The sequence below is a fragment of the Oncorhynchus gorbuscha genome, linkage group LG11, assembly GCF_021184085.1.
Source record: "Oncorhynchus gorbuscha isolate QuinsamMale2020 ecotype Even-year linkage group LG11, OgorEven_v1.0, whole genome shotgun sequence".
Lineage (NCBI taxonomy): Eukaryota > Metazoa > Chordata > Actinopteri > Salmoniformes > Salmonidae > Oncorhynchus > Oncorhynchus gorbuscha.
Genome location: NC_060183.1, coordinates 35,719,103 through 35,741,896, shown reverse-complemented (window position 1 = coordinate 35,741,896; position 22,794 = coordinate 35,719,103). Strand labels below are relative to the sequence as shown.

The window sequence follows — 22,794 nt, the reverse complement described above, 5'->3', positions numbered from 1 at the left end:
ACATAGAACACAATAGTGTATATCATGGGTAACTCTCGTTTTCATGGTTCGAGACATTTTTTTGTTTTATAATGGTTACATGTTCATTACACACCTCTGCATTCTATATTATTAAGTAGGCTGTTGGTCTTTTGAGGTCCGTTATGTCAATTTGCCTTTATACATCTCATTGACCTACTGTCAACTCCCTCAGATGTAAACATCTACAATAATCATTAGACGTACGCGTCAGAGTTATCATACCCCTTGTCGGGGTTTGTACAGAGTTGGTTAAATCCGCTCTTTTGCTCCCCACTTACATGTCTAATAATCTCCAAGCTGCTCTAAGCGGTGTTGTTTGAGTGAATATTGTTTTACATAAAGTTAATAACCCCCTAAACCGATATATGAAATTAGCTCTGCCCCTATCTATAAAGCGTGAGATACATTTTTAAAACCAGTGATTTAATTCAAAAGATTTAGTACCTACATTTTAACACATTCCAAAATGTTTACTATTTCTTACAGATAAAGGGTCCTGTTAGCCCCGACCTGTAACTGACAGTTAGACTTACAGGTTATGTCGTTGTCTTTTGTTTGAATTGTTTATGTGCCCGCTGTGCGGGGAAATGATAATACAAGCGGAACTATGTAGCTAATACTGTTGTAACGGGGATCCTTATTGTAGCAACACACTTTTGGATGGAAGGCAACCCTGCGCTGCGTTAACTAAGTTTTCATGTCATCCGGTGTAGTTCATAAAGGTTGAAGAGTGTATGTTAGGATGAAGTGTGAATTCATGCAAGGAATAATAAGTGTGAAGTTTGATTTCCTCCCTTCTGTAATAAGCAGCCAATGAGGTATTTTTCCTTTATTCATGTGTTTAATCTGAACCCGTTATAACACCGGTTAAACTGTTATGTATGTAAGCACTTCAGAGTTATACCAAGCTAATAAGTCACTCGTAAGATAAGGTTGTAAGAGTGTGCTTAACTGTATTTTTCATTTACTTTATAGTTCTCACGGAAGGGGATAATTCTCACTGAAACTACAGAATAAAGCCGTCCAGTTAAAATCAAGGAACGGTTGTGCTCGTGGTTACTGAAGGGAGCTACAAGACCCTTATCCGTTTCGAATTCACCAACTGAAAGACGCTTGCCCTCTCCATCATAACTCCGTAAGTTTTCCCTCCCTGTGTAGATCAAACGTCCTGCCTGTAAATCCTGGGTATGCCCACATCATTAATGAATAAGATGTGTAGAAAAACTGTTTATCCATAGTTAAAGGCCTTTCATAAAGAGGCTGTCCTGATTTCATGTGCCTCATGTTTAACACGTATTGCTTGTTACAGAATACGACTGTTGTACATCTAATATCCCCTAGCAGATTTCGTTGCCTTTGCACAAATTCTGTCATGTTACTGTGGTCTTTTTAAAAGTCAATAAATATGTGTGGAAAGTGTACATGTTTGTTTCACTGTAGATCTGTTTAAGACCTCCTAGAAACACCTAATTTCATCCCACAGCATTAATTAATAAACTGTGTAGAAGCTGTTTAGCCATAAGTAAAGGCCTTTCATAAAGCGGCTGTCATGATAAACCTGAATCTGAAAGTACCTTTAGGATCTTTTCTTTGGGGTTCTAATCTCCCTGTGTGTACATGACCTGAAAATCCTTAGGCTGGAGCCATCTGGAAGCTCTGTGCCTGTACATATAAAGAGAACTAAATAGGAAACTAGGCTGAGAAACATTATTTAGATGGCTGTTTAATTGTTGTTTAAAGCCTGAAATGGACACAATTCCAAGGGACCTTGTGTCTAACACACACACACACACACACACACACACACACACACACACACACACACACACACACACACACACACACACACACACACACACACACACACACACACACACACACACACACACACACACACACACACACAGGTCTTAAAGATGGCATGTTCTGGACATTTATAATGCTGAGGCCCCAGCGCTATACACCCAGACATTCCTGCTTCATAGATAACAACCGTAAGGGAGATAAAACAGGGGGGTGGAGGGGTGCATGGGTCACAAAAGTTCAAACAACCTCTAACACATGACCACACGAACAGGGGGGACGGGGCGGGGGCACATATTTAAACATGCACGCGTCATCATGACGTAGGGGTAGTCCGGGGTATACCCCCTGGCAGTTACTCTCAGAGCCATTAGATCCTGGCGTCCACAGACTTGTTCAACGCATATCCTGGCAGCCTTGAACCACTCAGGGCACGTTGCATTTGACACAAAGATAACATTATTTTAAAACATTCTCGCATCCTTAGCGCTGGAGAATAAGTCTCGGGTTCTGCACGATAAAAGGGTTGGGACACGCTGTCTGTGAATATCTTAACCGTAGATTCCTCCGGGTTGAATATGTACGAAATATGGCCCTCCCTTGTACACAGAAATCCGTTAAAACATTCGGGAGCCTCTAACAAAATATCCTCCAAGCTTTTGGCGTTGGGTTCGTGACATGAGCTACAGAGCACTCCGAGAATTACACTTGTAGACATATTTTAGATGTTTAATATTCAGGTCTTAAAAAATGGCTTGTTCTGGACATTTATAATACTGAGGCCCCCAGAGATATCTATAAACCCAGACATTCATGCTTCATAGATAACAACCATAAGGGAAATAAAACTGGGGGGTGGAGGGGGGCATGGGCCACAAAATAACACACACCCTCTAACACATGACCACACGAACAGGGGGGCGGGACAATGCACATATTCACTACATGTCAGAAGGTCATAAGTTCAGCAATCAATCATATTTTTGACACCTGTCATCAATCAATCATTTTGACACATGCTGTATCCTATTACTCTCTCACACCAAAGTACCTTCATCTCTAGGAGACAGAACGTGTCTCCTTCCTGAGTGGTATGACGGCTGCGTGGTCCCATGGTGTTTATACTTGCGTACTACTGTTTGTACAGAAGAACATGGTACCTTCAGGCTTGCTCCCAAGATGAACCAGACATGTGGAGGTCTACACATTTTTTTCTGAGGTCTTGGCTGATTTATTTTGATTTTCCCATGATGTCAAGCAAAGAGGCACTCAGTTTGAAGGTAGGCCTTGAAATACATCCACAGGTACACCTCCAATTGACTCAAATTATGTAAATTAGCCAATCAGAAGCTTCTAAAGCCGTGACATCATTTTCTGGAATTTTCCAAGCTGTTTAAAGGCACAGTCAACTTAGTGTATGTACATTTCTGACCCACTGCAATTGCGACACAGTGAATTATAAGTGAAATAATCTGTCTGTAAACAATTGTTGGAATAATTACTTGTGTCGTGCACAAAGTAGATGTCCTTACCGACTTGCCAAAACTATAGTTTGTTAAGAGGTTAAATTTCTGCCCGAAGACGTACCCAAATCTAACTGCCTGTAGCTCAGGCCCAAGACCAAGGATATGCATATTCTTGGTTTAATTTGAAAGAAAACACTCTGAATTTTGTGTAAATGTGAATTGAATGGAGGAGAATATAACACAATAGATCTGGTTTAGATAATACAATGAAAGAAAACATGTGTTTTTTCATTTTTATTGTTGTATCATCATCTTTAAAATGAACAAGACAAAACAAACATTCAGATAGGATGATGGGGACAATTTCAGTGAAAAACATAAGAGGGCAACAGTACTTGTGCAAAGTTTCAGAATGATAACTTCCAAAATGAGTGTGCTACATGACATTTATCATGAAGTCACCCAGGTGTCCCACACAAGTAGCCCAAATGTACCCAAGTGGCCAAATTGGTGAAGTTATACATTTTGAATGGAATAACTATATACAAAATACCAAAATGGTATTCTAACACACACCCCCCCCAAAAAAAAAATTTTTGAGAAAAAACATGAAGAAAAGAATATATACATTTACAAAATAAAATGTTCAATATTTGGAAGACCCTCAGTCCTCTACACAATATTGTGCTGCTGGTGCTAGGTGCCATAGCAGTCTCTTTCTGCTGTAAAGCAGAGGGTCACCAAGCATGTGGTTCACGTGATGGGGGACTTCATTTTGCAAAGAACACAGCGACACCTCCATGCTGTGCCCTTTTGGCCCTGAGGCACATCCATGCCTGCAGAAATACATTTGGGCAGATGAATACCACTTGTGGCAGGAGCTGGATGAACCAGCTTCAGTGAGGGATGGACACCTTGGCACTGGGGGCTCCTATTTGGAGTCAGTGTCACTGTGAAAGAAAATGTTCAGTTAGAATAGTTTCACATACAGTGGGGCAAAAAAGTAATTCGTCAGCCACCAATTGTGCAAGTTCTCCCACTTAAAAAGATTAGAGAGGCCTGTCATTTTCATAGGTACACTTCAACTATGACAGACAAAATGAGAAAAACAAATCCAGAGAATCACATTGCAGGATTTTTTATTAATTTATTTTCAAATTATGGTGGAAAATAAGTATTTGGTCAATAACAAAAGTGTATCTCAATACTTTGTTAAATACCCTTTGTTGGCAATGACAGAGGTCAAACATTTTCTGTAAGACACAAGGTTTTCACACACTATTGCTGGTATTTTGGCCCATTCCTCCATGCAGATCTCCTCTAGAGCAGTGATGTTTTGGGGCTGTTGCTGGGCAACACGGACTTTCAACTCCCTCCAAAGATTTTCTATGGTGTTGAGATCTGGAGACTGGCGAGGCCACTCCAGGACCTTGAAATGCTTCTTACGAAGCCACTCCTTCGTTGCCCGGGCGGTGTGTTTGGGATCATTGTCATGCTGAAAGACCCAGCCTCGTTTCATCTTCAATGCCCTTGCTGATGGAAGGAGGTTTTCACTCAAAATCTCACGATACATGGCCCCATTCATTCTTTCCTTTACGCAGATCAGTCGTCCTGGTCCCTTTGCAGAAAAACAGCCCCAAAGCATGATATTTTCACCCCCATGCTTCTTAGTAGGTATGGTGTTCTTTGGATGCAACTCAGCATTCTTTGTCCTCCAAACACGACGAGTTGAGATTTTCCCAAAATGTTCTATTTTGGTTTCATCTGACCATATGACATTCTCCCAATCTTCTTCTGGATCATCCAAATGCTCTCTAGCAAACTTAAGACGGGCCTGGACATGTACTGGCTTAAGCAGGGGGACACGTCTGGCACTGCAGGATTTGAGTCCCTGGCGGTGTAGTGTGTTACTGATGGTAGGCTTTGTTGCTTTGGTCCCAGCTCTCTGCAGGTCATTCACTAGGTCCCCCCCCATGTGGTTCTTGGATTTTTGCTCACCGTTGTTGTGATCATTTTGAACCCACGGGGTGAGATCTTGCGTGGAGCCCCAGATCGAGGGAGATTATCAGAGGTCTTGTATGTCTTCCATTTCCTAATAATTGCTCCCACAGTTGATTTCTTCAAACCAAGCTGCTTACCTATTGCAGATTCAGTCTTCCCAACCTGGTGCAGGTCTACAATTTTGTTTCTGGTGTCCTTTGACAGCTCTTTGGTCTTGGCCATAGTGGAGTACTGATAACAAGTTCAAACAGGTGCCATTAATACAGTTAACGAGTGGAGGACAGAGGCGCCTCTTAAAGAAGAATTTACAGGTCTGTGAGAGGCAGAAATCTTTCTTGTTTGTAGGTGACCAAATACTTATTTTCCACCATAATTTGCAAAATAATTCATAAAAAATCCTACAATGTGATTTTCTTAACTTTTTCTCATTTTGCCTGTCATAGTTGAAGTGTACCTATGATGAAAATTACAGGCCTCTCTCATCTTTTTAAGTGGGAGAACTTGCACAATTGGTGGCTGACTAAATACTTTTTTTGCTCCACTGTATGAGCCCTGTATCAACAGGTATAATAAACAGATAGAGTACAGGGAACATAAGGTTTAATATATTATTATAGACCTGCTAGATCTACTGTCTCATTTATATTATGACAGACCAGCTAGATCTACTGTCTATTTTATATTATGACATTTCAGCTAGATCTACTGTCTCTATTATATTATGACAGACCAGCTAGATCTACTGTCTTTATTATATTACAACAGACCAGCTGTATCTACTGTCTCCATTTCACTTTGGCCATTGTTGTGGGCCTGCCCTCCCCTCAACAGCCTCAAATAGACTATTTCATGTGGGGGTGGGGTGGGGCGGCAGACACACGCATCTCACATTTCATTACATTACATTTTTATATATTGCTACTAAAATAAAAAAATCACAAATAATATTTTATATTATTCATTTCAAACAATGGTATTAGGATGAGAAGAACTTACCAGTCCAAAACGATGTCCTCTATGTTCAAAAAATATTCCTCCGTTTGGGAATCGCTAAATGAATCGACGTCCAACAATCTCTGTCTCACTTTCCCGATCAATTTCTTCTAAAATTGTGTGTACATCTGTATATCTAGACTTAGATTTAGCTTTCCCTGACTTAGTCGCCATACTGATTGATATATAAACAGCTGAAGATGCGCTTTACCAAAACAATGCTGTGCGTAACACGCGTGGCTCCTTCCGGTATGAATCTTCAATGGCGAATGAACCTCTTTACGCCGGAGTTTACTACATGGGTTGGTCTTCCAACACATAAACATTACATATTGCCGTTTACCTCAGCTCATTGGCTATCTACCCAGCTAGATTTCAAGACGATCAAGTGGTCATTGGGTTAAAATACAGTCAATCAACGAAACAGCGGTCATATCATTGGTGCACAATGATGTCATTACTTGTTGTCTTCAAATAGGTTTCTTTCAGTCAATACGTCCCGCGAAATGACCCATCAGGTTTGGTTGTGTTACAAACAAACCAGTTAATTGCAATGAAACCAAACATGACTGGAAAAATCACGTTTAGTGTGTGTATTTACATTGAATGTGTCATCGAAAATGGAATGAGACGGAATTCACGACACAAGCGGTTCACAAAATGTTTCGTGTTAGGCTATAAAAATGGATTTTGTCAAACAAAAGACCATTCATTGTGTAACAATGATCATTGGGATTGCAAACAGAGGAAGATCGTCAAAGGTAAACAATTTGTGATGTTGTTACGCCTGTGCTGGTTGAAATAGTTTTTTTTATGGGGCTTTGTTCTCAGATAATCGCATCGTATTCTTTCGCAGTAAATCCTTTTTAAAATCTGACAACGCAGTTGGATTAGCAATATTCTAGGCTTTCGACCCATGTGAGACACTTGTATTTTCATGAATGTTTAATATGACCATTTATGTAGCGATCACTCTATGTTGTCGAATTTAATCCCGCTAACGGGTTCGGTGCGCAGAGAGGTTAACAAAAAATTTGTGGTGTGGTTGAATTTTTTTTAATGACTTCAACATAAGTGTATGTAAACTTACGACTTCAACTGTACATACATCCGTGGCAATTACATATTAGTTTCGACCCAGATCCAAGGCAAAAGTCTGAATTTAGGACACGGACACGTTCGGAATTTTGGATCTGTTGGATTCGTGAAGACCTCTAGTGTGAACGTTTAAACGTTAAAATATTGAAACGATATTGGGTCCCAATATGTCTGCTTTTATTAACAACTTTGAAATTGTGCAGTTATCACAAAACTACCACTAGCAGGTCCCAATCATCATCATAAAGGGGGGAAATCAAATTCAACAAATACCTAACGCAACAATGCTGTCACCGTAGTAGAAGGACTTGCTCTGGTAGACTAACTTATTGCTAGTTATTTATCACCTCACCTGAATACATACTACCTGTTTAAACTGCATCAAACCAAGAAAAGCCTTCCTAATGTTAGCTAGGCTAAACTGTGCGCTTTCCCCAAAATACTACAGTAAATAACAACAACAACTCTAGAAATCTGTGTCAGAGGCTCTAGTCCAGGGCTCACCAAACCTGTTCCTTGAGAGCTATCATCCTGTAGGTTTTCACTCCAACCCTAACATGCAGACCTAACCGCACGCACGCATGTGTCTGCGTGCACCATTGCACACAAGTTGATTTTTTTCACCCACACCAGATGCGATCAGGACACGCAGGTTGAAATATTAAAACAAACTCTGATCCAATTATATTAGTTTGTAGAGAGGTCAAAAAGCATTAAACATTTATGGCAATTTTAGCTAACAAGCTTACTGTTGCTAGCTAATTTGTCCTGGTGTACAAACATTGGGTTGCTCTTTTACCTGAAATGCACAAGGTCCTCTACTCCGACAATTAATCCACAGATAAAACGGTAAACCAAATTTGTTTCTCGTCATCTCCTTCCATCAGGCTACTTTTTCTTCTTTGGAATTTATATGGTGGTTGGCAACCAACTTTATTGCATTATTACAACTGACCGGAGTGTGGACCACAGATCATCTTTCAATCACCCACGTGGGTATATGCGCCAGCTAAGCAGATGTTCGTTGACACACGCAACCAGTGTGGGTGCAATGATTGAATAACATGGACGTGATGCAAGCAGAGTGGTCAGCATGTAACCACCCTTTGATAAACTGAAGGGTTAGATAAAGCTGGGTTTAGAGCGAAAACCTTTGGGAGGGTAACTCTCCAGGAACAGGGTTCGAGAGCCCTGCTTTGATCTTTTGTGACAATAAAATCAATATTTCAGAGTCTCAAACTGAGTCATTTTCTAGGTTTCCATCCAAAAATCCAACAGATTTTCATGCAAATATTCTAAAATCTTCATCAAAGATGCACATTTTCCCACCAGTGGTGTTTCCATCAAACTTACTTTTAGTGGATAAAAGGCTGTGCGTTATAACGCAACGTTAGTGCACATAGGGGATGAGAGTCACAAAAAAACCAAGATCCCACAACCTAATGGTGGGGAAAAGGGCTGCCTAAGTATGATCCCCAATCAGAGACAACGATAGACAGCTGCCTCTGATTGGGAACCACACTCGGCCAAAAATAAAGAAACAGAAGACATAGAATTTCCCACCCGAGTCACACCCTGACCTAACCAAACACAGAGAATAATAAGGATCTCTAAGGTTAGGGCGTGACACATCCTCCCCTTTTTAGATAGTCATCCTTTTCCATGTTTCATTCATCAGATTGTTTTACATGGGTTTTTGTGTTAAATTGTTTATTTTGGCTGTTAAGATGGGTGAGGTTCCCATTTCCTCACAAGAAGTCCTTTGGGGTTCCATCCACCATCATCATGATCCATCAGCACTATGTATGTATATGATATGATTTGTTAATTCATCTTATTTTTAACATTTATGTACAAATAGGGTAATACTTTACCTTAAGTTACCCTAATACCTATGTAACTACATTTACATTTACATTTAAGTCATTTAGCAGACGCTCTTATCCAGAGCGACTTACAAATTGGTGCATTCACCTTATGACATCCAGTGGAATAGTCACTTTACAATAGTGCATCTAAATCTTAAAGGGGCGGGGGGGGGAAATACTTATCCTATCCTAGGTATTCCTTAAAGAGGTGGGGTTTCAGGTGTCTCCGGAAGGTGGTGATTGACTCCGCTGTCCTGGCGTCGTGAGGGAGTTTGTTCCACCATTGGGGGGCCAGAGCAGCGAACAGCTTTGACTGGGCTGAGCGGGAGCTGTACTTCCTCAGTGGTAGGGAGGCGAGCAGGCCAGAGGTGGATGAACGCAGTGCCCTTGTTTGGGTGTAGGGCCTGATCAGAGCCTGGAGGTACTGAGGTGCCGTTCCCCTCACAGCTCCGTAGGCAAGCACCATGGTCTTGTAGCGGAGAAACTCAATAGAGAGACTCAATAGAGAAACTCAATAGAGAGACTCAATAGAGAAACTCAATAGAGAAACTCAATAGAGAGACTCAATAGAGAAACTCAATAGATACTCAATAGAGAGACTCAATAGATACTCAATAGAGAGACTCAATAGAGAGACTCAATAGATACTCAATAGAGAGACTCAATAGAGAAACTCAATAGAGAAACTCAGTAGAGAAACTCAATAGAGAAACACAATAGAGAAACTCAGTAGAGAAACTCAATAGAGAAACTCAATAGAGAGACTCAATAGAGAAACTCAATAGAGAAACTCAATAGAGAGACTCAACAGAGAAACTCAATAGAGAGACTCAACAGAGAAACTCAATAGAGAGACTCACTAGAGAGACTCAATAGAGAGACTCAATAGAGAAACTCAGTAGAGAAACTCAATAGAGAAACTCAATAGAGAGACTCAATAGAGAGACTCAATAGAGAGACTCAATAGAGAAACTCAACAGAGAGACTCAATAGAGAGACTCAACAGAGAAACTCAATAGAGAGACTCAACAGAGAAACTCAATAGAGAGACTCACTAGAGAGACTCAATAGAGAGATTCAATAGAGAAACTCACTAGAGAGACTCAATAGAGAGACTCAACAGAGAAACTCAATAGAGAGACTCAACAGAGAAACTCAACAGAGAGACTCAACAGAGAAACTCAACAGAGAGACTCAACAGAGAGACTCAATAGAGAAACTCAACAGAGAGACTCAACAGAGAAACTCAATAGAGAGACTCAATAGAGAGACTCAATAGAGAGACTCAATAGAGAGACTCAACAGAGAGTCTCAGTCATTTACTCTATGTGAACTAGGGAGAGAGGGGCTCAAGTAGGAAAATATCAATATGCAGGTTAATATCAATAAGCAGGATAATTATGCAGGAAGGAAATTCAAACCACTGAAAGTCAAACAAGGGAGGAACTGGAAGAGTGACTGATTGGCTGAGTGGACAGGAGGAACTGGAAGAGTGACTGATTGGCTGAGTGGACAGGAGGAACTGGAAGAGTGACTGATTGGCTGAGTGGACAGGAGGAACTGGAAGAGTGACTGATTGGCTGAGTGGACAGGAGGAACTGGAAGAGTGACTGATTGGCTGAGTGGACAGGAGGAACTGGAAGAGTGACTGATTGGCTGATTGGCTGAGTGGACAGGAGGAACTGGAAGAGTGACTGATTGGCTGAGTGGACAGGAGGAACTGGAAGAGTGACTGATTGGCTGAGTGGACAGGAGGAACTGGAAGAGTGACTGATTGGCTGAGTGGACAGGAGGAACTGGAAGAGTGACTGATTGGCTGAGTGGACAGGAGGAACTGGAAGAGTGACTGATTGGCTGAGTGGACAGGAGGAACTGGAAGGTGTATTGTGAGACAGAGAGCAGTCAAACACTTTTGTTCAGACAGTGTATCAGAGAGTACTATTTTTAATACAACGTAGTGTTATTGGAAGCATTAGGATAGGAATCGGGATAGTGTGCTAATATCTCAGTTATCAGCTGTCAGGGACTCCTGGGCACATTGTCCTGTCAAAATGGACAAGGATCCATCAGGTCACAGTGGCAGTCCAGCCACACACAGGTAAGATCTTACAAACAACAACTTTCAACCTCTGCAAATTGCTATGTTAGTTCGAACAGTGTTTCTCAAATCCCGTTATGGTGTACCCCAGTAGGGATGTATGTACAGGTTTATTCTATTCCCAGTATGGGGTACCCCCAGGGATGTACAGGTTTATTCTATTCCAGTGTACAGGTTTATTCCAGCCCAGTACCCCCAGGGATGTACAGGTTTATTCCAGCCCAGTATGGGGTACCCCCAGGGATGTACAGGTTTATTCCAGCCCAGTATGGGGTACCCCCAGGGATGTACAGGTTTATTCTAGCCCAGTATGGGGTACCCCCAGGGATGTACAGGTTTATTCTAGCCCAGTATGGGGTACCCCCAGGGATGTACAGGTTTATTCTAGCCCAGTATGGGGTACCCCCAGGGATGTACAGGTTTATTCTAGCCCAGTATGGGGTACCCCCAGGGATGTACAGGTTTATTCTAGCCCAGTATGGGGTACCCCCAGGGATGTACAGGTTTATTCCATCCCAGCACTAGCACTTTTGATTCGACTACTCAACTCATCATCAAGCCCTTGATTAGTTGAACCAGGTGCACTATTTAAAAGATCAGGTCCAGGTGGTACATAAAGCCCTGAAATCCTTAGATCAGAGAAAGCCTGCAGGTCCTGATCATTCTCAGTGCAGGTGGTACATAAAGCCCTGAAATCCTTAGATCAGAGAAAGCCTGCAGGTCCTGATCATTCTCAGTGCAGGTGGTACATAAAGCCCTGAAATCCTTAGATCAGAGAAAGCCTGCAGGTCCTGATCATTCTCAGTGCAGGTGGTACATAAAGCCCTGAAATCCTTAGATCAGAGAAAGCCTGCAGGTCCTGATCATTCTCAGTGCAGGTGGTACATAAAGCCCTGAAATCCTTAGATCAGAGAAAGCCTGCAGGTCCTGATCATTCTCAGTGCAGGTGGTACATAAAGCCCTGAAATCCTTAGATCAGAGAAAGCCTGCAGGTCCTGATCATTCTCAGTGCAGGTGGTACATAAAGCCCTGAAATCCTTAGATCAGAGAAAGCCTGCAGGTCCTGATCATTCTCAGTGCAGGTGGTACATAAATCCCTGAAATCCTTAGATCAGAGAAAGCCTGCAGGTCCTGATCATTCTCAGTGCAGGTGGTACATAAAGCCCTGAAATCCTTAGATCAGAGAAAGCCGGCAGGTCCTGATCATTCTCAGTGCAGGTGGTACATAAAGCCCTGAAATCCTTAGATCAGAGAAAGACTGCAGGTCCTGATCATTCTCATTGCAGGTGGTACATAAAGCCCTGATATCCTTAGATCAGAGAAAGCCTGCAGGTCCTGATCATTCTCAGTGCAGGTGGTACATAAAGCCCTGATATCCTTAGATCAGAGAAAGCCTGCAGGTCCTGATCATCTGGATCCCTGCTTTTTAAATCTGGCAGCTGATTTCATAGCTGAATGTAACAACTGTTGGTTTGAAGAAGGTGAGGACCAAAGTTACATTTACATTTAAGTCATTTAGCAGACGCTCTTATCCAGAGCGACTTACAAATTGGTGCATTCACCTTATGACATCCAGTGGGACAGTCACTTAACAATAGTGCATCTAAAACTTAGGGGGGGTGGGTGAGAGGGATTACTTAACCTATCCTAGGTATTCCTTAAAGAGGTGGGGTTTCAGGTGTCTCCGGAAGGTGGTGATTGACTCCGCTGTCCTGGCGTCGTGAGGGAGTTTGTTCCACCATTGGGGGGCCAGGGCAGCGAACAGTTTTGACTGGGCTGAGCGGGAGCTGTACTTCCTCAGTGGTAGGGAGGCGAGCAGGCCAGAGGTGGATGAACGCAGTGCCCTTGTTTGGGTGTAGGGCCTGATCAGAGCCTGGAGGTACTGAGGTGCCGTTCCCCTCACAGCTCCGTAGGCAAGCACCATGGTCTTGTAGCGGATGCGAGCTTCAACTGGAAGCCAGTGGAGAGAACGGAGGAGCGGGGTGACGTGAGAGAACTTGGGAAGGTTGAACACCAGACGGGCTGTGGCGTTCTGGATGAGTTGAAGGGTTTAATGGCACAGGCAGGGAGCCCAGCCAACAGCGAGTTGCAGTAATCCAGACGGGAGATGACAAGTGCCTGGATTAGGACCTGCGCCGCTTCCTGTGTGAGGCAGGGTCGTACTCTGCGGATGTTGTAGAGCATGAACCTACAGGAACGGGCCACCGCCTTGATGTTAGTTGAGAACGACAGGGTGTTGTCCAGGATCACGCCAAGGTTCTTGGCGCTCTGGGAGGAGGACACAATGGAGTTGTCAACCGTGATGGCGAGATCATGGAACGGGCAGTCCTTCCCGGGAGGAAGAGCAGCTCCGTCTTGCCGAGGTTCAGCTTGAGGTGGTGATCCGTCATCCACACTGATATGTCTGCCAGACATGCAGAGATGCGATTCGCCACCTGGTCATCAGAAGGGGAAAGGAGAAGATTAATTGTGTGTCGTCTGCATAGCAATGATAAGAGAGACCATGTGAGGTTATGACAGAGCCAAGTGACTTGGTGTATAGCGAGAATAGGAGAGGGCCAAGAACAGAGCCCTGGGGGACACCAGTGGTGAGAGCGCGTGGTGAGGAGACAGATTCTCGCCACGCCACCTGGTAGGAGCGACCTGTCAGGTAGGACGCAATCCAAGCGTGGGCCGCGCCGGAGATGCCCAACTCGGAGAGGGTGGAGAGGAGGATCTGATGGTTCACAGTATCGAAGGCAGCCGATAGATCTAGAAGGATGAGAGCAGAGGAGAGAGAGTTAGCTTTAGCAGTGCGGAGCGCCTCCGTGATACAGAGGAGAGCAGTCTCAGTTGAATGACTAGTCTTGAAACCTGACTGATTTGGATCAAGAAGGTCATTCAGAGAGAGATAGCGGGAGAGCTGGCCAAGGACGGCACGTTCAAGAGTTTTGGAGAGAAAAGAAAGAAGGGATACTGGTCTGTAATTGTTGACATCGGAGGGATCGAGTGTAGGTTTTTCAGAAGGGGTGCAACTCTCGCTCTCTTGAAGACGGAAGGGACGTATCCAACGGTCAGGGATGAGTTGATGAGCGAGGTGAGGTAAGGGAGAAGGTCTCCGGAAATGGTCTGGAGAAGAGAGGAGGGGATAGGGTCAAGCGGGCAGGTTGTTGGGCGGCCGGCCGTCACAAGACGCGAGATTTCATCTGGAGAGAGAGGGGAGAAAGAGGTCAGAGCACAGGGTAGGGCAGTGTGAGCAGAACCAGCGGTGTCGTTTGACTTAGCAAACGAGGATCGGATGTCGTCGACCTTCTTTTCAAAATGGTTGACGAAGTCATCTGCAGAGAGGAGGAGGGGGGAGGGGGCGGAGGATTCAGGAGGGAGGAGAAGGTGGCAAAGAGCTTCCTAGGGTTAGAGGCAGATGCTTGGAATTTAGCGTGGTAGAAAGTGGCTTTAGCAGCAGAGACAGAGGAGGAAAATGTAGAGAGGAGGGAGTGAAAGGATGCCAGGTCCGCAGGGAGGCGAGTTTTCCTCCATTTCCGCTCGGCTGCCCGGAGCCCTGTTCTGTGAGCTCGCAATGAGTCATCGAGCCACGGAGCAGGAGGGGAGGACCGAGCCGGCCTGGAGGATAGGGGACATAGAGAGTCAAGGGATGCAGAGAGGGAGGAGAGGAGGGTTGAGGAGGCAGAATCAGGAGATAGGTGGGAGAAGGTTTGAGCGGAGGGAAGAGATGATAGGATGGAAGAGGAGAGAGTAGCGGGGGAGAGAGAGCGAAGGTTGGGACGGCGCGATACCATCCGAGTAGGGGCAGTGTGGGAGGTGTTGGATGAGAGCGAGAGGGAAAAGGATACAAGGCAGTGGTCGGAGACTTGGAGGGGAGTTGCAATGAGGTTAGTGGAAGAACAGCATCTAGTAAAGATGAGGTCGAGCGTATTGCCTGCCTTGTGAGTAGGGGGAAGGTGAGAGGGTGAGGTCAAAAGAGGAGAGGAGTGGAAAGAAGGAGGCAGAGAGGAAAGAGTCAAAGGTAGACGTGGGGAGGTTAAAGTCGCCCAGAACTGTGAGAGGTGAGCCGTCCTCAGGAAAGGAGCTTATCAAGGCATCAAGCTCATTGATGAACTCTCCGAGGGAACCTGGAGGGCGATAAATGATAAGGATGTTAAGCTTGAAAGGGCTAGTAACTGTGACAGCATGGAATTCAAAGGAGGCGATAGACAGATGGGTAAGGGGAGAAAGAGAGAATGACCACTTGGGAGAGATGAGGATCCCGGTGCCACCACCCCGCTGACCAGACGCTCTCGGGGTGTGCGAGAACACGTGGGCGGACGAAGAGAGAGCAGTAGGAGTAGCAGTGTTGTCTGTGGTGATCCATGTTTCCGTCAGTGCCAAGAAGTCGAGGGACTGGAGGGAGGCATAGGCTGAGATGAACTCTGCCTTGTTGACCGCAGATTGGCAGTTCCAGAGGCTACCGGAGACCTGGAACTCCACGTGGGTCGTGCGCGCTGGGACCACCAGAGTAGGGTGGCCGCGGCCACGCGGTGAGGAGCGTTTGTATGGTCTGTGCAGAGAGGAGAGAACAGGGATAAACAGACACATAGTTGACAGGCTACAGAAGAGGCTACGCTAATGCAAAGGAGATTGGAATGACAAGTGGACTACACGTCTCGAATGTTCAGAAAGTTAAGCTACGTAGCAAGAATCTTATTGACTAAAATGATTAAAATGATACAGTACTGCTGAAGTAGGCCAGCTGGCAGTGGGTGCGTTGTTGACACTACACTAATCAAGTCGTTCCGTTGAGTGTAATAGTTTCTGCAGTGTTGCTATTCGGGGCTAGCAGGCTAGCTAGCAGTGTTGTTTACGTTACGTTGCGTTAAAAGAACGACAATAGATGGCTAGCGAACCTAGAAAATCGCTCTAGACTACACAATTATCTTTGATACAAAGACGGCTATGTAGCTAGCTAAGTAGCTAGCTACGATCAAACAAATCAAACCGTTGTACTGTAATGAAATGAAGTGAAAATGAGATACAACCTGTGAATGCGACCGGGTAGTTGAGTTCTATACAGAAGACGTTGGCTAGCGTTGGCTAGCTGTTGGCTAGCTAGCAGAGTCACCTACGTTAAGGACGACAAATAGCTGGCTAGCTAACCTCGGTAAATTAAGATAATCACTCTAAGACTACACACTCTAAACCTAAACAACACAATTATCTTGGATGCGATGATACGAAGACAGCAAAGACAGCTATGTAGCTAGCTAACACTAAACTAATCAAGTCGTTCAGTTGAGTGTAATAGTTTTCCCAGTGCAGCTAATCAGTGGACGTTAGCTAGCTGGCTAGTGAAGACTACGTTAGGACGGCGAAATACGATAATTACGCAATTATCTTTGATACAAAGACGGCTATGTAGCTAGCTGAGAAGAAATTGCTAGGATAAGACAAATCAAACCGTTGTGATATAATGAAATATAATGAAAAAGTTATACTACCCGTTGGAGCGACGTGCAGATGCGACCACTCGCTCCAACCGGAACCGGAAGCTCAAGTGTTTGTCATTTATTAAATAGAACCGAACACTAAATACAACTGAAACAGCTCCACTAGGTGCAAAACACACTAAACAGAAAATAACTACCCGCAAACACAGGTGGGAACAGGCTACCTAAGTGTGGTTCTCAATCAGAGACAACGATAGACAGCTGCCTCTGATTGGGAAACATACCAGGCCAAACACATAGAAATACAAAACATAGAATGCCCATCCCAACTCACGCCCTGATCAAACCAAAATAGAGACGTAAAAAAGGAACTAAGGGCAGGACTTGACACTGAACCACTTACATCTCTGTTCAATCTAGCCCTGGAATGTAATGAAATTCCAAAGATCTGGAAATCGGCATTTGTCCTACAAAGCTGTCACCCCTGGTGAAAATACTTGAAACCCTTGTAAGTGAACAGCTAAAAGAGTTATTTGCTAACTATTTTATCAATGTACCAATCAGGCTTCAGGAAGAAGCATAGCACAATTATCACAGCCATTAAGGTTTTAAACAATATCACTGAAGCCATTGACAAAAAAAACACCACTGTGTCTCAGTTTTTCTTGATCTCTCTAAGGCTTTTGATACAGTTGATCATGCTATACTAAGGCAGGGATTGTCGAGTGTAGGTCTTTCCGAGAATGAAGTTGCATGGTTTGCTAACTGTCTGATAGAACTCAGTGCACTCAATTTGATGGGCTTATGTCTGTTAAATTGTCTGTCTTGAATGGTGTGCCCCAAGGCACTGTACTTGGTCCTCTCTGATTTAGACAAAAATGTCCAAAATGCACAACTTCATTTTTATGTTGATGATACTGTTATTTACTGTTGTGCCTCGTCTCTTACAAAAGCTTTCCAGAACATGCAAACTGCTTTTTATACTGTTCAACATACCTTATCCTCAATATTGACAAAACTAAACTAATGGTGTTTTCTAATCCAAGAAATAGACCTCTGAACCTTTCGCCTATTACTACCTGTCAGGGCAAGGAGATTGAGGTTGTAACCTCATATAAATATCTTGGAATTTTAATTGATGACAGACTCTCTTTTAAATTGCATATTCAACAACTTACAAAATAATTGAAGCTGAAATTGGGATTTTATTTTAGGAATAAGGCCTGTTTTTCTTTTGAAGCCAGAAGGAGGCTAGTATCAGCTACATTTATGCCTTTACTAGACTATGGGGATATTTTATATATGAATGCTTCCGCTCAGTGTTTGAGAACAATTGACACCCTTTACCATGGCACTTTGAGATTTATTTTAACCTGCAAAACCCTTACGCACCACTGCACTTTGTATACCAGGGTTGGCTGGACTTCTCTAGTCACTCATAGGCTCAGTCACTGGTATACTTTTATTTACAAAGCCATTTTGGGTTTACTACCTTTTTATTTGTGCATTTGTATTGTTCAGAAATGTGGTGGGTACTCTGTTCGTTCGCTGGACTTTATCCTGCTAACTGTTCCAAATGTCCCAACTGAATTTGGTAAAAGGGATTTTATGTACTCTGCGCCATCGTCTTGGAACACCTTGTAAAATACTTTTAAACTGGAAGAACTTGTCCCAATTGGTGTTTTTAATTGGTGATTCTCTGACCTGTCAATGTTTCTAATTTGCTGTTTTACACTCTTGTGAATTCAATGTTTTTTCCTAGATTACTTGTAATTTTTCATGTTGTCTGTCTGTAATCTTTTTGTAATGACTTAGTGCTGCCTATCTTGGCCAGGGCGCTCTTGAAAAAGAGACTTTAATCTCAATGAGCCCTTCTTGGTTAAATAAAGGTTAAATAAATCCAATTAATCAAATTTAGCTGAGTACAAAATGTTGAGAATCACAGGATTTACAAACATATCAGGTCTTCCTGCTTTATTCCATCCTGTGAATTAGCCTTGTCTCCATGTAGTCAGGTGACATCCTGTGAATTAGCCTTGTCTCCATGTAGTCAGGTGACATCCTCTGTGAATTAGCCTTGTCTCCATGTAGTCAGGTGACATCCTGTGAATTAGCCTTGTCTTCATGTAGTCAGGTGACATCCTGTGAATTAGCCTTGTCTCCATGTAGTCAGGTGACATCCTGTGAATTAGCCTTGTCTCCATGTAGTCAGGTGACATCCTGTGAATTAGCCCTATCTCCATATAGTCAGGTGACATCCTGTGAATTAGCCTTGTCTTCATGTAGTCAGGTGACATCCTGTGAATTAGCCTTGTCTCCATGTAGTCAGGTAACATCCTCTGTGTATGTGTGTTGGTATGTATTATGTGTGATTAAGGTGTACTGCTGTTCATGAGTGAGAGTGGGAAGGGTTCTAATGTCTAATGATCATTACAGGAAGGGGAAGGGGTCTCAGGTCTAATGATCTTTACAGGAAGGGGAAGGGTTCTAATGTCTAATGATCTTTACAGGAAGGGGAAAGGTTCTAATGTCTAATGATCTTTACAGGAAGGGGAAGGGGTCTCAGGTCTAATGTTCTTTACAGGAAGGGGAAGGGGTCTCAGGTCTAATGTTCTTTACAGGAAGGGGAAGGGTTCTCAGGTCTAATGTTCTTTACAGGAAGGGGAAGGGTTCTCAGGTCTAATGATCTTTACAGGAAGGGGAAGGGTTCTAATGTCTAATGATCTTTACAGGAAGGGGAAGGGTTCTAATGTCTAATGATCATTACAGGAAGGGGAAGGGGTCTCAGGTCTAATGTTCTTTACAGGAAGGGGAAGGGTTCTCAGGTCTAATGTTCTTTACAGGAAGGGGAGGGTTCTAATGTCTAATGATCTTTACAGGAAGGGGAAGGGTTATCAGGTCTAATGTTCTTTACAGGAAGGGGAAGGTTCTAATGTCTAATGATCTTTACAGGAAGGGGAAGGGTTATCAGGTCTAATGTTCTTTACAGGAAGGGGAAGGGTTCTAATGTCTAATGATCTTTACAGGAAGGGGAAGGGTTCTCAGGTCTAATGATCTTTACAGGAAGGGGAAGGGTTCTAATGTCTAATGATATTTACAGGAAGGGGAAGGGGTCTTATGTCTAATGTTGTCTAGAGGAAGTGTAAGGGGTCTCATGTCTAATGTTGTCTACAGGAAGGGGAAGGGGATGTTCGGGCTGAAAGTGAAGAAGAAGAAGAACATATTAGGTGACCCTTGTATTTCATTTTTGCATTGTCTCTATGCATACTCACAGGACTCTAAACACTCACGCACACTGACACTCCAACACTCACATGTTTTTCCTGACTCTACAAACACGTACTGAGATACAATCAAAATGGTCCACCACCCAAAGGACATCCAGCCAACTTGACACAACTGTGGGAAGTACTAGAGTCAACATGGGCTAGAATCCCTGTAAAGTGCTTGCGATACCTTGTAGAGGCCGTCATAGTAAATAAGAATATGTTCTTAACTGACTTGCCTAGTTAAATAAAGGTTACTTTTAAAAAAAAAAGAAATAGAGTCCATGCCCCGACACATTGAGGCTGTTCTGAGGGCAAAAGGAAGTGCAACTCAATATTAAGGTGTTCCTAATGTTTTTTACACTAATGTTTTGTACGCTGCTGTTGATCATATATCCTGATACCTAGTCACCTTACACCTATACATGACTACCTCTATCACTTCAGTATTCCTGCACATTGTAAATCTGGTATTGGAACTGACCCTGCATATAGCTTCTTACTTTCTGGTGCTCTTCTTATTTCTTATTTTTATTTATTGTGTGTTTTTGTTCTACCTTGTGTTATTTTTAGTGCTACGTTGATATTGATTACTGCATTGTTGTGTTTGGAGCTTGCAAAAAAGGCTTTCCACTGTACTTGTGCACGTGACATTAAAACTTGAAACGTGAAATATCTGTAGTGACATTGTATTAACATGTACTTACATAGTAACCGCTTTCTACATGGTAATAGAGTTTAGTGTTATCAGTTGTTACACAAGTGGGAAAATAATTTCATAATAATTCTAAAAGTAACCTCTCCCCCATCTGTACTTGCAGGAGGATTCCGATGGCTATTAGAAGTACAGCACTGTCAAGTGCCTCATCTTAGAACAATCCAGAACTACTGTAACAATCCAGAATCAACTATCAAAACATTCCATGTCACCCTGCCAAGTCCAGTTGTGCCTCGTTGTGTTCCTTAATGGAGTCTGTACCATGTGTGTGTGTATGACTGTGTGTGTATCTATTAATCACCCCGCTCCTCCGCTCTCTCCACTGGCTTCCAGTTGAAGCTCGCATCCGCTACAAGACCATGGTGCTTGCCTTACGGAGCTGTGAGGGGAACGGCACCTCAGTACCTCCAGGCTCTGATCAGGCCCTACACCCAAATAAGGGCACTGCGTTCATCCACCTCTGGCCTGCTCGCCTCCCTACCACTGAGGAAGTACAGTTCCCGCTCAGCCCAGTCAAAACTGTTCGCTGCTCTGGCTCCCCAATGGTGGAACAAACTCCCTCACGACGCCAGGACAGCGGAGTCAATCACCACCTTCCGGAGACACCTGAAACCCCACCTCTTTAAGGAATACCTAGGATAGGATAAAGTAATCCTTCTCACCCCCCCCCCCTTAAAATATTTAGATGCACTATTGTAAAGTGGTTGTTCCACTGGATGTCATAAGGTGAATGCACCAATCTGGATAAGAGCGTCTGCTAAATGACTTAAATGTAAATGTATTAGTGTGTGTGTTACGTGTGTATGGGTGTGTCTTAATGCTTAGTGTGTGTGTGTGTGTGTGTGTGTGTGTGTGTGTGTGTGTGTGTGTGTGTGTGTGTGTGTGTGTGTGTGTGTGTGTGTGTGTGTGTGTGTGTGTGTGTGTGTGTGTGTGTGTGTGTGTGTGTGTGTGTGTGTGTGTGTGTGTGTGTGTGTGTGTGTGTGTGTGTGTGTCCTGGAGTCTCCGTCAGTCACTCCTGAGTGGGATCTATACGCCCATCTTCAGTAACTCCCTCCCACTCAGGCAGCCACCTGGACACAGAAGGGACTACCTTTATGTTCTGTCTATCTGTCTGTGGACTTTGAAGTAAATACAAATACTGTATACAGGACGGTGTCCGCCCACTCTGCTCCGAGGGTGGGAAAACGTATGTTTTTTTGGTGATGACATGTCACTTTCTTAAGTTATAAAATAAATTAATCCAAGACACATATGATTATTCATGTTATGAATTGTTCATGAAATAACTGCAAAACAACAAACGAGTGATCTGGTGAAACACAAGACAGGTACAATCGCCCATGAAATACCCAGACAAGGCTAATTCCCAATCCGAGACAACGAGAATCAATGTGGAGCCTTTCTCTAACATATCACTAATGATATCCAAGAAGTCGGATTTCCTAACCTAATACAGCCAATAATAAGCACCGCAATCTGTTGACATAGCAAGTTTCTCGTAACAACTTGAGGATTTTACATTTTTTTGGTGGTCGTCCTAAAACTAGTTTTTCCGCAGGTTGCAAAAAGCTAAATTAGCATGGCAAGCTGAATTAAACGTAAAAGGCTTTGAAAATAAAAAGCTTGGTATAAGCTCAGTGTAATGATCTTCCTCTGTTGTTTGTAGAAAGTCAGACCGAAATGCAGCGTGTAGGTTACTCATGACATTTAATGAAGAAAAATGCTGTACATGAAATAACTGAAAATACAAAAAACAACAAACGAGTGAAACAAATACAGCCTATCTGGTGACTAACACTAAGACAGGTACAATCGCCCATGAAATACAACGCGCACACAGGCTGTCTAAATACGGTTCCCAATCCGAGACAACGAGAATCAGCTGACTCCAATTAGGAATCGCCTCAGGCAGCCAAGCCTAACTAGACACACCCCTAATAATACACACTCCCAATTAATACAACCCCAATACGAAATAACAACATATAAACCCATGTCACACCCTGGCCTACCCAAACATATAACAAAAACACAAGATACAA

At 43.3% G+C, this 22,794-nt stretch overlaps 1 long non-coding RNA gene across 1 annotated transcript; it reads left to right on the top strand.

The window, feature by feature from the left end:
* Positions 1 to 609: 609 nt before the first annotated feature.
* Positions 610 to 21,137, top strand: LOC124048553. The gene is made up of 4 exons (XR_006841252.1): positions 610 to 839; positions 997 to 1,156; positions 19,943 to 19,995; positions 20,856 to 21,137. It is a non-coding gene; the product is annotated as an uncharacterized LOC124048553 (long non-coding RNA).
* The last annotated feature ends 1,657 nt before the right edge of the window (positions 21,138 to 22,794 follow it).